Here is a 13,859-nt window from a genome sequence, read left to right as displayed (position 1 = left end):
AATCTCGTCCAGCCCCACAACCGCGCCCCCACCCCGAGATATCTGAGCTTCTCTAGTTCTGCCCTCCTGAGCACTCCTGATTTTAATCGCACAACTATTGTTGGCAGTGCCTTTTGTTGCCTAAAGCTCTGGAACTCCCTCCCTAAACCTCTCTGCCTCTCTGCCTCTCTTTCCTCCTTCAAGGCAATCCTTAAAACCTCCTTCTTTGACCAAGCTTTTGCTCACCTGTGCTAATTTCTACTTATGCGGCTCGGTGTCAAATTTTTGTCTTATAACACTCCTGTGAAGCGCCTTGGGACGTTTCACTATGTTAAAGGCGCTATATAAATACAAGTTGTTGTTTGCAGATGACCTGATGGAAAGGAAAATAGGTCATCTGTCTCGGTGGAGGAACTAAACCAAACGGCCTCCCCAATCTGGGATCTTGCTATTCGTTACTGTCTTTATTGCACTGCCGCAATCGGCTGCTCTCCAATCCTCTGTTTCTATGTCTCGCGAATGTCTACAAATCCCACTGGATTTGGCCGCAATCTTTTCCGGGAAGCCGGCCGTGACCTGGTCCGGTTCCACAGCAGGAGTTACGTGTATGTTTTGGCCATCGCCTCCCCTGTGGATTTCACTCCGGCGTTAGTAACGTTTGACTCTCCCTCCCGGGGCAGATGTTGCTGCTGTGGCTTTGATCGCCAACAAGAACATGGATTCCATCCTGAATGGAAGTGTTTTCAATCTCAGCACCGCCGGTGGGAAACCAAAGCCATTTCGACTGATCTCAAATGTAGTTTCAGCCACGATAACTAACAGGGACAAGCATGGACTCGACCCGACAGTGAACTTCACTTTCAAGCACACAGAGGTTTGTAACGCGTTGTGCTAGTTTGTGTACAGTCTGTCACAGATTGGATCACGGATACCATCCTTGTTTCTCCATGAAATTCATGCAGTGAAACAGCAGCTCTGGGTTTAAAGACTAACCAGGTATTTCTGTCCAGTGAGCCAATTTAGTGAAACAGCGGAAAGATCACTGGGCTGAGAATGAGTCTGTTAACCTGCCAATTTTATTGTTACGTCACATAACAGTACGTGACATATGGACCAGACCAGTGGGTCGGCTGTGAGACAAAACAACTCATTCATGATGCAGAGTACATAAATAAATAAATGGGAATTATTTATTTATTTTCATTAGAGTTTGTGAAAATTGTCCCCCTCCCTCAGTTTTATCCCCTCCTCTTTGAAGATCCTGACTCTTACTTGGGTACAGCCTCCCATTCCTTCACTCCATCATCTGTTCCTGCTGTGTGAAGGTAGACAGTGTCAGCAGGTTATTGGCTGGTGGAGAGCATTGCCGCTGACCTTTGACCTGCTCCTACCCATTGTTCACACTGAGGCTGGTTGTAGTCCACCAACTCCTGCCTGGGCTGAGATGGGCTAATTCAACACGGACCCGAAGTAGAGCCTGAGGCGTTGCCTTCTGTGTGGCTCAGTACCACACTGGGCTGATGCCTTTCCCCACTGAGCGGTACACATACCATCTACTTGCCCGGTTACAGCTGGCTCGGTAACTGCGGATGGTAAAATGTAATCCCTGTTCTCCACAGGAAGCTATTCGTGATTGGACAATGCACTGCGTCCACTGGAATTATGCAGCTGGGAAAAGTTACTAGTCTCCCAGCGGGTGCACTGTGGGAGCTTCCAACGGAACGGAGACCCAGTGCCGATGTAATCACCTCTCCAGCCTCGCTCTGCTGATGACTCCTTTCAAACGCCAGGTACAAATGTTTATTCACCAATATTCTTCACGGTTAGTACTAAATTCATGGCAACGAAACACAGCAGCATTGATGGCTCATGTAGCCCCTGAATGGTGTAGTGAGGGTGAGGGACAACTGTCCGATGTTGTGCTACAATGAAAGTTCCTGGATTGTGGGATTTAGATGCATCTGGGTGATGGACCAAGGCCCACAGTGCAGGACAGTATCAGGGCTGGAAATAGTGGGAGAGAAGAGGGGATGAATCAATAAATAGCGATGGATGACACTAAGATTGGATTGTACAAGCCTGTAGGTTATAGGATGGAGCTGAAGACTGAAGGAGGTAGGGAGTTCCATAGTTTGTGAGTTCTTGAAAATGATGACTTAGAGTGGGCGATGTGCTGGAAAATCCTCCACAAAACTGAGAAGATGCACCTATCAGAAAGGCCAAACTGGCTGGAGCTCATTTCTCTAGAAACGAGAAGGCTGAGGGGTGACCTAATAGAGGTCTTTAAAATTTTGAAGAGGTTTAACAGGGTAGATGTAGAGAAGATGTTTCCACTTGTGGTGGAGACCAAAGCTAGAGGCCATAAATATAAGAACATCGCAAATGAATCCAATAGGGAATTCAGGAGAAACCCAGAGAGTGGTGAGAATGTGGAACTCACTACTGCTGGAGTAATTGAGGCAAATACCATCGATCCACTTTTGGGGAATCTGAGGGAGAAAGGAATAGAAGGTTATGCTGATAAGTTTAGATGAAGAGGTGTTAGAGGAAGTTTATGCACCGGCACAGACCAGTTGGGCCGAATGTCTTGTTTCTGTGCTGTGCATTCGATGTCATTCTGTGATATGGGAACAGTATTCAAGCCTTAAATGGGGACGGGATTTTTAGTGAATTTAAGGACAAGTGATGAGCATGATAGGAGGATTAAAGCTTCTCGAAGACCGATTTAGTGATGGAGAAGATGTGGGAGATCCAGTTAAGGATTAGACAGAGAGTGAGGCCTAGAATGTCTCCAGGTGACGCAGCAGTAAAGGGTAAGCGATGGACTTGCATATCATGTAAATATGTGCCACTCACAAGCATTGAACAATATCAGTGACCATACTTACTCCACCATCTACAAGGCTCAAGTCAGAAATGTGATGGTTCACTTCCGAACATAGGAACAGGAGGAGGCCATTCTGCCCCTCGAGCTTGTTCCGCCATTCAATTAGATCGTGGCTGATCTGTATCTTAACTCTGTTTACCCGCCTTGGTTCTGTAACCCATAATACCCTTGCCTAACATAACTCTATCAATCTTTTTGAAATTTACAATTGATCCCCAGCCTCAACAACTTTTTCAGGGAGCGAATTTCAGATTCCTTTGTCTGAAGAAATGTTTCCTGACATCACCCCTGAACAGCCTGGCTCTAATGTTAAGGTTATGTCCCCTTGTTCTGGACTACCTCACCAGAAGAAATAGTTTCTCTCTACCTACCCTATCAACTCTTTGAATCCTCTCCAACACCTCAATTAGACGACCCCTTAATCTTCTATACTCGAGGGAATACACGCCTAGTCTATACAATCTGTCTTTACAATCACACCCTTTTAGCCCGATATTATTCTGGTATTTCGCGCACACTTGAATGTGTGCAGCTGAAACAACACTCAAGAAAGCTCGACACCATCCAGGACAGAGTGGTTCACTTGATCAGTGCCAATGTCCAACCCCTACACCGTTGGCACACTGTGGCTGGCTATGTACTGTCTACAATATGTACTGCAGCATCTCCCACCCCGTGACCTTCCCACCAAGAAGACAAGAGCAGCAATGTCGCGGCAAACCACCAGCTCCAAGGTGCCCTCCAAGTCAAAGCATCCCGGCTTGGACATTTATCATTGATCTTCCATTGTCGCTGGGTCAATATCCTGGAGTTTCCCACCTTACACCCCTGTGGGAGCATCATCACCACAGCTCCAAGGAGAAGAGCCCCCAGTACCTTATCAGGACTATTAGGGATGGTCAATAAATGCAGCCATGACAACATTGCCCATGCCCCAAGAACTAATAATAAAGATGAACAAAATTGCAAACCAGTTTATAAAGAACGCACATATAGGTTTCCACATAAAGGAAGTCAAAGCAGTGACAAGGCTTGGATCGGTGGTAGAACTGCAGCCTGTAAGGTGGTAGGTCGTGGCTTCAAGCCCCACTCTAGAGAATTGAGCACATCATCTAGACTGACACTTCAGTGCAGCACTGAGGGACTGCTGCACTGATGGAGGTGCTGTATTTATATGAAGCTTTATAGCAAGGCTCTATATGCCATCTCAGGTGGACATAAAAGATCCTATGTATTGGATTTTATATTGGATTAGGACTAATGCTCTTGCTCCTGTGTCCCTGCTTCTGATCCTTTATTTAATTAACAAATTTGAGAGTCCATGAGGTAGTGATACAGCTGACAGATGTTTATTAGTTAAAGACAGTACACTGAGTAGTACATGCAAGCAGTGTGTCTGTATACTCACCTGTAGGATATCCATTGGGGTAGTTTGAGCTTACCACTCCCCAGGCGGTTCTCAGTCTTGAGTCTCACCGAGGGTATGTTGCATTCCACAATCATACCGTTACGATACCACACCTACTTTGGTCACAGGATATGGTGTAACCCTGAACCCCATGTGCTATTCCTTTGTTCAACACTGACCTAGTTTGGTTCTGTCCAATTCCCTTCTCTCCAACCCTCTGTATTATGTTTCCCTTACATTACTTTGCTGAGTACTTTTCAACACTTGTCCTTCAGGCCTGGGTCTGTGTGTCCATGACAGCACATTGACTCCGACTCTATCTTAGTCCAGTGATATACGTTCCACCTAAGCTAAGCATTCTACTTATCTATAATTACTTTTAGCAAGTACTGCAGTTAGTTACACTTACGCCTGTTGTTTTTAATTCGGTTTTCACGTCTACTCTTGTTCAAGTAGCCTGCTCTGTATATTTAACACAATCAGTCAGTCTCTCTGCACTCACTGTAGTTCCCTCACAATGCTCTTTACCTGTGCCAGGCTGTTATCTGATTGTACCCTATCCTACACTCTGCAACTAGTTGAAGAACACCACCAAAAACAGATTATCTGATCATTTATCACAGTGCTGTCTGTGGGAGCTTGCAGTGCACAAATTGGCTGCCGCGTTTCCTATGTTACAACAGTGACTACTTCAGCAGTACCTCATTAGCTGAGGAACATTTTAGGATGTCCTGAAAGGCCCTATATAAAAGCAAGTTCTTTCTTTCTATAGGACGATCCCCTTGCTTTGACTGTAATTACATTCATTGGGATTCCCGTATCGTTGGTGTGTCTTGGAATCACCTTTGTGACGTTTGCCTTCTGCTCCAATTTAAAAAATGCCATAAATACCACCCACACGCAGCTGTGTGCGAGTCTCTTCCTGGCAGAGCTGCTGTTCATCGTGGGAATCAACAGGACCGAAAACCGGGTAAGGGACCTCTCCACAGTCAGCAACGCCCAAGATTGTGTGTGCATGTCTAAGCATATTTGTCTGTGTCTGTGTATACACGTGGTGTGCCTGTGTGTGTCCATGTACACGTATGTTTGAGCGTACATGTTTCTGGATCCATGTGCACCAACACCTTTCTTTGGTGTAACCCTCACCTCCTTCGCCCCACCATTGGCGTCCGTGCTTTCAGCTGCCTCGTCGCTCAGCTCTGGAATTGCCTCCCTAAACCTTTCCGCCTCTTCTCTCCTTTAAAACACTACCTCTTTGATCAAGCTTTTGGTTATCTCTCCTAATGTCTCCATCTTTGGCTCGGTGTAACTTTCTTTTTGCCTGATAACACACCTGTGAAGCATCGTGGGATGTTTTATTTTGTTAAAGGCCCTATATAAAGGCAAGTTGTTTGTGTGCATGTATGAGGATGTGCCTGTGTGTGCATCTATGTGTGTCTGCGTCCGTGTGTGTGTGTGTGTGTGTGTGTGGCTGTGTGTGTATTTATGTATCTGCCCATGTGCGTGTACATGTGACGTCTGTTTGCTTGTGTGTCATTTGCCTGTGTGGTGTGTCTGTTCATGGATGGGAGTATGTGTGTGTTTTTTCTGCGTGTGTCGGTATGTTTTATTTAATTCACTCTTGGGGCGTGGGCATCGCTAGCCACACCAGCGTTTATTGCCCGTTTCTAGGTGGTCTTGAGAAGGTGGTGTTGGGCCTTCTTCTTGAACCGCTGTTGGGAAGTTCCAGGATTTTGACCCAGCGTTGACGAAGGAACGGCGATATATGTCCAAATCGAGGTGGTGCGTGACTTGGAGGGTAAAATGGAGGGGTTTGTGTTCCCACGCACCTGCTATCCTTGTGCTTCTAGGTGGTGGGTTTGGGAGGTGCTGCCAAAGAAGCCTTGGCGAGTTGCTGCAGTGCATCCTGTAGATGGTACACACTGCAGCCACGGTGCGCCGGTGGTGGAGGGAGTGAATGTTGAAGGTGCTGGATGGGCTGCCGATCAAATGGGCTGCTTTGTCTTGGGACGTGTGTAAATGTGTCTGGGCTTTTGTTCTGATTCGTTGCTTCTGCCTCTTGTCTAATGAATGCATTCTTTGTGTTTTGTTGGCTTGCAGTTGCCTAGCACAACAAGAACTTGCATTTATATAGCGCCTTTAACATAATAAAACGTCCCAAGGTGCTTCAGAAGGGTGTTATAAGATAAAATAATTGGCACCGAGGCACATAAGGTAATATTATTGCAAATAACCAAAAGTTTGGTCACAGAGGTTAGTTTTAAGGAGCCTCTTAAAGGAGGAAAGAGAGGCGAGAGGCTTAGGCAGGGAGTTCCAGAGCTTGGGACCCAGGCAACAGAAGACACGGCCACCGATGGTTGAGTGATTATAATCAGGGATGCTCAAGAGGGCAGAATTAGAGGAGCGCAGATATCTCGGGGGTGGTGGGGGGTGGAGGAGATTACAGAGATAGGGAGGGGCGAGGCTATGGGGGGGATTTGAAAGCGGGGATGAGAATTTTAAAATCGAGGTGTGGAATTGTGAGGCTCTGCTGTTTCAGGAAAGGCTCTCACGCTGTTTCTTGTTGTTTCAGGTTGTGTGCGGGATTGTGGCGGGGTTTTTACACTACTTCTTCCTGGCAGCGTTTGTCTGGATGTTTCTGGAAGGAGTCCAGCTCTTCCTCATGGTCAGAAACATCAGGCAATTGAGGGCTCCTCACTCAGAGAAAACTGGGAGGTACATGTACTCCTGTGGCTACGGGGTCCCTGCAGTAATCGTGGTCATATCTGCTGCAGTCTATCACGATGGCTATGGGTCACCCAGACAGTAAGTAATGTGTCCTGTTATTCCAGTCTTGCCATGCATTTGTGGCCTTCCAATTGAACTTAGGCTTATATTCAATGGAATTTAGAAGAATGAGAGGGGATTTCATAGAAACGTATAAAATTCTGACGGGATTGGACAGGTTAGATGCAGGAAGAATGTTCCCGATGTTTGGGAAGTCCAGAACCAGGGGTCACACAATCTAAGGATAAGGGGTAAGCCATTTAGGACCAAGATGAGGAGAAACTTCTTCACTCAGAGAGTTGATGGCATGTGGAATTCTCTACCACAGAAAGTTGTTGAGGCCAGTTCATTAGATATATTCAAAAGCGAGTTAGACATGGCCCTTACGGCTAAAGGGATCAAGGGGTATGGAGAGAAAGCAGGAATGGGGTACTGAGGTTGCATGATCAGCCATGATCATATTGAATGGTGGTGCAGGCTTGAAGGGCCGAATGGCCTACTCCTGCACCTATTTTCTATGGTTCTATGTTTCTATGAACTCAAATCACTTCTCTCACCTGTGGACTCCAAACTTCTTTCTGAAATCGCAACCTTCCTTTTCTCAATAATAATAGTTAATGTTCCTCTGAGCTTCCCTCCCATCTTCTCTTCTCCTTGTCTCTCCCCTTTCCTTCCTCTCTTCTTCTCTCTCCTCCCCTCCTTTCTGCCCCTTACGTTCTCTCCCCTCCTCTTGTCCCCTCCCCTTACCTCCTCTCCTCCCTCTGCCTCTCGTCCCTCCTTACCCCACCTATCCTCGCTCCTCTCCTCTCTTCTCCCCTTCCTCTCTGCACTTTATCCTCTCCGTGCCACTCTCTCCATTCCCTGGTCAGCAATCAGGAATGGGGTCCTGGCTGATTTCCCGCCCCCCACCCCCCCAACCCAGCTAATGTAGCTCCAATCCGAGTCAGATCGGCATGTACCAGGGATGTCCCTGGCCTCCAGCTCAAGTCCACATCAGGCAGTCCACTTACTAATGTAGCGACTGAGGGTCTGCACAGGGGGAGAAATATGAATTTCATAGATCCATAGAGCACAGAAGGAGGCCATTCGGCCCATCGTGCCTGTGCCGGCCGGTTTGAGCGATGGGTAAATGGACAGGCAGCTCCCTGAGGTGATGTGAGGAGGGTTGCCCAATTTGACACTGAAGGGTGCCCTCCCCGGAGGATATCCCGGCACCATTCTGGGCAGCTGCCAGTAAGCCTGTTCAACGCTCTGCACACTACCTGCAGCCGCTGGGAACACATGGACAAGAAGATTGCACCATTAATGGTAAGGAAACAAGACCCAATATGTACCACGTTTCATAGATGGCCCAAAGATTGCCTGCTGCAAAGCATTGCCTGTTCCTTGTCTACTTCTCACTCATAGAGAGAAGGAGAGAAGAGAGGCAGAAGAAAGAGAGAGATGGAGAGAGAAAGAAGGAAAGTGTTATATATGTAAACTTTATAATAGTGTAAGACTTGCCATCAGGGGGCGCACCTGTTGGAGGCCCAAGGGTCACCTGCACACCTCGTGCAAGCAAGTGTAAAAGTTTGTCTGCCTTGCTGCTTCTTCACTCTGGAGTTAGATTAAAGAGACTAAGGTCACATCAGTTTGAGCTTACAGCACACAGTCTTGTGGAGTTAATCTGAACATAACAGAAAGAAAGAGATGAAGAGAGACAGAAGGAACGAAAGAAAGAAAGGAAAGAAAGAGATGAAGAGAGACAGAAAGAAAGAAAGACATGTATTTATACAGCACCGATTACAACCGCAGAAAGTCCAATTTGCTTCGGAGCCAATAAAGTACTTTTGAATTGTAATTACTTTTGTAATGTAGGAAACAACCATTTTGCAAACAGCAATGTGACAATGACCAGATAATCTGTTTTAATAACGTTGATTGAGGGATAAATATTGGCCAGGACTCCTGCTCCTCTTCGAAATAGTGCCGTTCGATGTTTTACATCCACGCGAAAGGGCAGACGAGGCCTCGGTTTAACGTCTCATCCGAAAGCCGGATGAGCCCCATGCACCACAGCATAGGCCCCACAGATAACAAGGGGCAACGGGTTCCAAACCCACTCCGGACCCACGGATTCTGCCCCTGGTTTTACACCACTCTCTGCGCTTGTTGCGTTCCTGAGAAACTGTCACCCGGGACTTATTAATGTCGGCATTTACTGAGGGCTGAATGTCACCTCAATGTCAATCTGTGAGCGGCCAGCACACGGGACGTTTTATCATCCAATCAGTGAGCGGGGTTTGAGAATATTCCTGCGGGATGAATCTCCTGCGATTGGCGGTTTGCGCTCTTGTGTGCCCCTCAGTGATCCAGAACATTCACTTTCTCCTCTTAACTTCCAGCTGCTGGATCTCCACGGACAGAGGATTCATCTGGAGTTTCCTGGGGCCCGTGTGCCTGATAATTGTGGTAATTATATACCGTCCATATCCAGATTCTGGGGTTTTATTTGTGACACGTTGCATCACATGATTATGTGTGAAATGTGCAGTAAACTCCTGCTCTGTTTGTGTATCTAACTTCACCCCAGTTACAGTAATAAGCAAATTGCCCCTCATCTGTACCCCATGGTCTCTCCCCCCACAGCACCTCTCCCCCACAGTGCCTCACCCCCGCCCCCCCACAGCCTCTCTCTCACCCCCCACAATCTCTCTCCCCACAGCCTCTCTCACCTCCCTCGCCCCCCCACAGCCTCTCCACATCGCCCTCCCCCTACCCCCACAGCCCCTCCTCCCCCCTCCCCCACAGCCTCTCCTCCCCCCTCCCCCACAGCCCCTCCTCCCCCCTCCCCCCTCACCCACAACCTCTCCACCTCCCCCAAACATTCTACCCCCTTCCCCAAACATTCTACCCTCTCCACCCCACAGCCTCTCAACCCCCAACAGCCTCTCCCCCTCCCCCGACAGCCTCCCCCACAGACTCTCCTCCTCCCCCTCCCCCCACAGCCTCCCCCCTCACAGCTTCCTCCCCTCCCCACAGCCTCTCCCCTTCCCCCATAGCCTCTCCTCCTCCCCTACATTCTCCCCCCTTCCTCCACAGCCTCTCCCTCACCCACAGCCTCTCCCCCACCTCCCATAGCCACTCTCGCCCCCTCCCCGGCCCACAACCTTTCCCCCCGCTACAGCCTCTCCTCCCCACCATAGCCACACTCCCCCCTTCCCCCACAGCTTCTCTTCCCCCCTTTTCCCCACAGCCTCCACTCTTCCCCCACAGCTTCTCTTCCCCCCTTTTCCCCACAGCCTCCACCCTTCCCCCACAGCCTCTCCCCCTCCCACAGTCACTCTCCCCCCCCACCCACAGCCTCCCCCCCTTCTCCCACAGTCTCTCTCCCCCACAGCCCCCCTCCCACAGCCGCTCTCCCCCACAGCCCCCCCTCCCCCCACAGCTTCTCCCCTCCGCCTCCACCCCACAGCCTCACTCCCCCCCCACCACCGCCTCTCTCTCCCCCTCCCATAGCCACTCTCCCTCGCACTTGTCAACTCTCCTCTCCCCACCACCTGAAGGTCCCTCCCCAAAATCAGTCACTTTAGAGAAAAAAGGGAAAATATCAGACAAAGAGATTGTTGGCAAGGAGGCCAGTTTGAAGGCCCGCCCAGCATATGTGGTGGGTGAGCATCAGTTGATGAATGTGAGGAATTGAAGAGTTAACGAGGGGCTGATTCCAGATACAACCCACCAGAACCTGTTGACGATCAGCCAACACATGTCTTCAAATCTTCCGCAGGTCAACACACTGCTGTTCCTCACAATACTCTGGATATTGAAAAAAGAAGTTTCTAAGCGTGACACTCAAGTGTCTAAACTTCAGGACACGAGGTGAGTGTCACCCCTCTAGGACTTTACAGAAAACTCTGGAACCAATAAATATTTGGAAGTTTATAGGAAGGTTTATAAAATGAAAATGTGCAGGGCTGTGGGGAAAGAGCGGGGGAGTGGGACTAATGGGATAGATCTATCGCCGAGCCGGCACAGGCACGATGGGCCGAATGGAGAGAAGGTCACTGATGAAGAAGCTGGAGATTATTGGGCCGATGATGTTGGGCAGAGGAACACCTGCAGTGATGTCCTGGGGCTGAAATGATAGGCCTCCAACAACCACAACCAATTTTCTTTGTGCTGGGTATGTGGGACATTTTCCTCTGATCCCCATTGACCAGTTTTACTCGGGCTCCTTGGTGCCATATTCTGTCGATTGCTGACTTGGTGTCAAAGGCAATCACACTGACCTCACATCTGGAGCAAGGGTTCAATGAGGTCTGCAATCCTGACAGAACTCAAACTGAGCCTCGGTGAGCTGGTTGTTGGTGAATAGTTGACGCTTGACACCACAGTTAAAGACACTTTACTGATGATAGGCTGGGTTTGTTCTTATTGGAACAGAGGTTGAGAGGAGACCTCATTGAGGTGTACAAAATATTGAGGGGCCTGGACATAGTGGATAGTAAGGACCTATTTCCATTGGTGGAGAGGTCCATTACAAGGGGGCATAGTTTTAAGGTGGTTGCTGGAAGGTTTAGAGGGGATTTGACGGGGAGGGAGACTTCTTTATGCAGAGGTTGTGGGGATCTGGAATTTGCCTGGAAGAGCGATGGATGCAGAAACCCTCACAACTTTTAAGAGATGGTTGGATGGACACTTAAAGTGTTACGGACCTAGAGCTGGTAATTGGGATTAGACTGGATGACCTTTTGTTGGATGGCGCAGTTATAATGGTAAGTACTGCAGGGAACAGAATACGGCCAGGGTGATCGCCTGGACAAGTTTTGATCGCCTGGATGGGACGGAGAGGAATTTTCCCAGATTTTTTTCCCCGAAATTAGCCTGGGTTTTGATCTGGTTTTTGCCTCTCCCAGGTGATCACATGGCTCCGGCTGGGGTGGAGTGTAGAATGTTTCAGTGTAAGGGGTGTCGCAGTTGTGTGGGGTGGACTGGTTGGGCTGGGTGCTCTTTACTTTTCCAGCATTGTTCATTGTTCATAGGTTTATATGTAACCTTCAGGGCTGCTGACCAAGGGCCGTGTGGCTCTTTGTCGGCCGGCGCGGACAGGTAAATGCCAGTGATGGAGCTGTACTGGAACAGCTTGCCTAGAGACGCGGCTAGTATTGGAGCACAGGTCTTCAGCACGACAGCCGACACATTGCCCCGTCACCTTTTCCATGTCCAGTGCACTCAGCCGTTTCTTGATGCCACATGGAATAAATCGAATTGGCTGAAGACGGTTTCTGCGATGCCAGGGACCTCAGGAGGAGGCCGAGATGGATTATCCACTCAGCACTTCCGGCTGAAGATGGTTGCAAATGCTTCAGTCATGTCTTTTGCTGGGCTCCGCTGTTGTTGAAGGTGAGGATGTTCATGGAACCTCCTTCTCCCGTTAGTTGTTTAATTGCCCACAGCCATTCCTGACGGGATGTGGCAGGACTGCAAAGCTTTGATCTCATCCATTGTTTGTGGGATCATTTAGCTCTGTCCAGAGCATTTGCTTCCACTGTTCAGCGTGCATATCGTCCTGTGTTACATAAGAACATAAGAATTAGGAGCAGGAGTCGGCCATACGGCAACTCGAGCCTGCTCCGCTAGTCATAGAATCATAGAAATTTACAGTATGGAATGAGGCCATTTCAGCCCATCGTGTCTGCGCCGGCCAACAAAGAGCTATCTGACCTAATCCCATTTTCCATCTCTTGGTCCGTAGCCCTGTAGGTTACAACACTTCAAGTGCACATACAAGTACTTTTTAAATGTGGCGAAAGTTCCTGGCTCTACCACTCTTTCAGGCAGTGAGTTCCAGACCTCCACCACCCTCTGGGTGAAAACATTTCCCCTCAAATCCCCTCTAAACTTTCTACAAATTACTTAAAATCTATGCCTCCTGGTTGTTGACCCCTCTGCTGCGGGAAACAGGTCCGTCCTATCCATTCAATAAGATCATGGCTGATCTGTGCTGCACCTTCACCAGGTTGGTGCTGGTTGGTCTCTGGCTCGATGGTAATGGTAGAGTGAGGGACATGCTGGGCCATGAGGTTAGATTGTGATGGAATATAATTCTGCTGCTGTTTGCCGACAGCGCCTCATGGGTGCCCACTATTGAGCTGCTAGATCTGTTTTTATTCTATTCCACTTAGCACAGTGGCAATACTACACGAGTGTGTGCTCAGTGTGAAGACAGGACTTCGTCTCCACAAGGACTGTGCACTGGTCTCTCCTACAATGCTGTCAGGGACAGACACAGCTGCCCACACATAAACCAGGTCAAACAGGTTATTACTGTTGTGTATGGAGAAAGAGTCAGACTGAACACTGTGAGCACAAAGTAAAGTGTGACCTTAGTCTTTTATTGTAGGTCTCCAGATTGCCTCTCCAACCTGTGAAGCTTCCTTAAATACCTATGCTCCCAAGGGATTATGGGATCCCTTGGGACTCAAGGGGATGAGTCCTCTGGTGGCTGTACAGGGTAAATACAAGTATACATATATAACAACACACCCCCCGCTGCCCCCTCCTCCCCCCCCCCCACCCCCGCCAAAGTCAATAGTGTAATTATTTACAATGTGAGTCGTTCTGGGGCCCTTCTTGCCCTGGTTGATCGTCCCGGGGTGAAAGCTGGTGTTGTTGAATCATTTGTTGGGCCCTCACTGGGCTGTTCTGCAGCTGGCCTTGCTGGGCTGCCTGGTGTGTTGGTCCCTGCAGAGCTGTTGTGGATGATGGGTTCTGCTTCGTGGTCAACCGTGGTACCAGTTGCCATTGGTGTGTATGTTGGGGGATCAAAAAAGGTAGGGT

General features: G+C 48.8%; 1 pseudogene; it reads left to right on the top strand.

The window, feature by feature from the left end:
• LOC139237768 (adhesion G protein-coupled receptor E3-like) overlaps positions 1-13,859 on the top strand; it is a 53,377-nt pseudogene that overhangs the window by 13,295 nt on the left and 26,223 nt on the right.

This window comes from Pristiophorus japonicus, chromosome 24 (genome assembly GCF_044704955.1).
Source record: "Pristiophorus japonicus isolate sPriJap1 chromosome 24, sPriJap1.hap1, whole genome shotgun sequence".
NCBI lineage: Eukaryota > Metazoa > Chordata > Chondrichthyes > Pristiophoridae > Pristiophorus > Pristiophorus japonicus.
The sequence above is the reverse complement of the archived record's forward strand: the minus strand, read 5'-3'. Positions and strand labels throughout refer to the sequence as shown.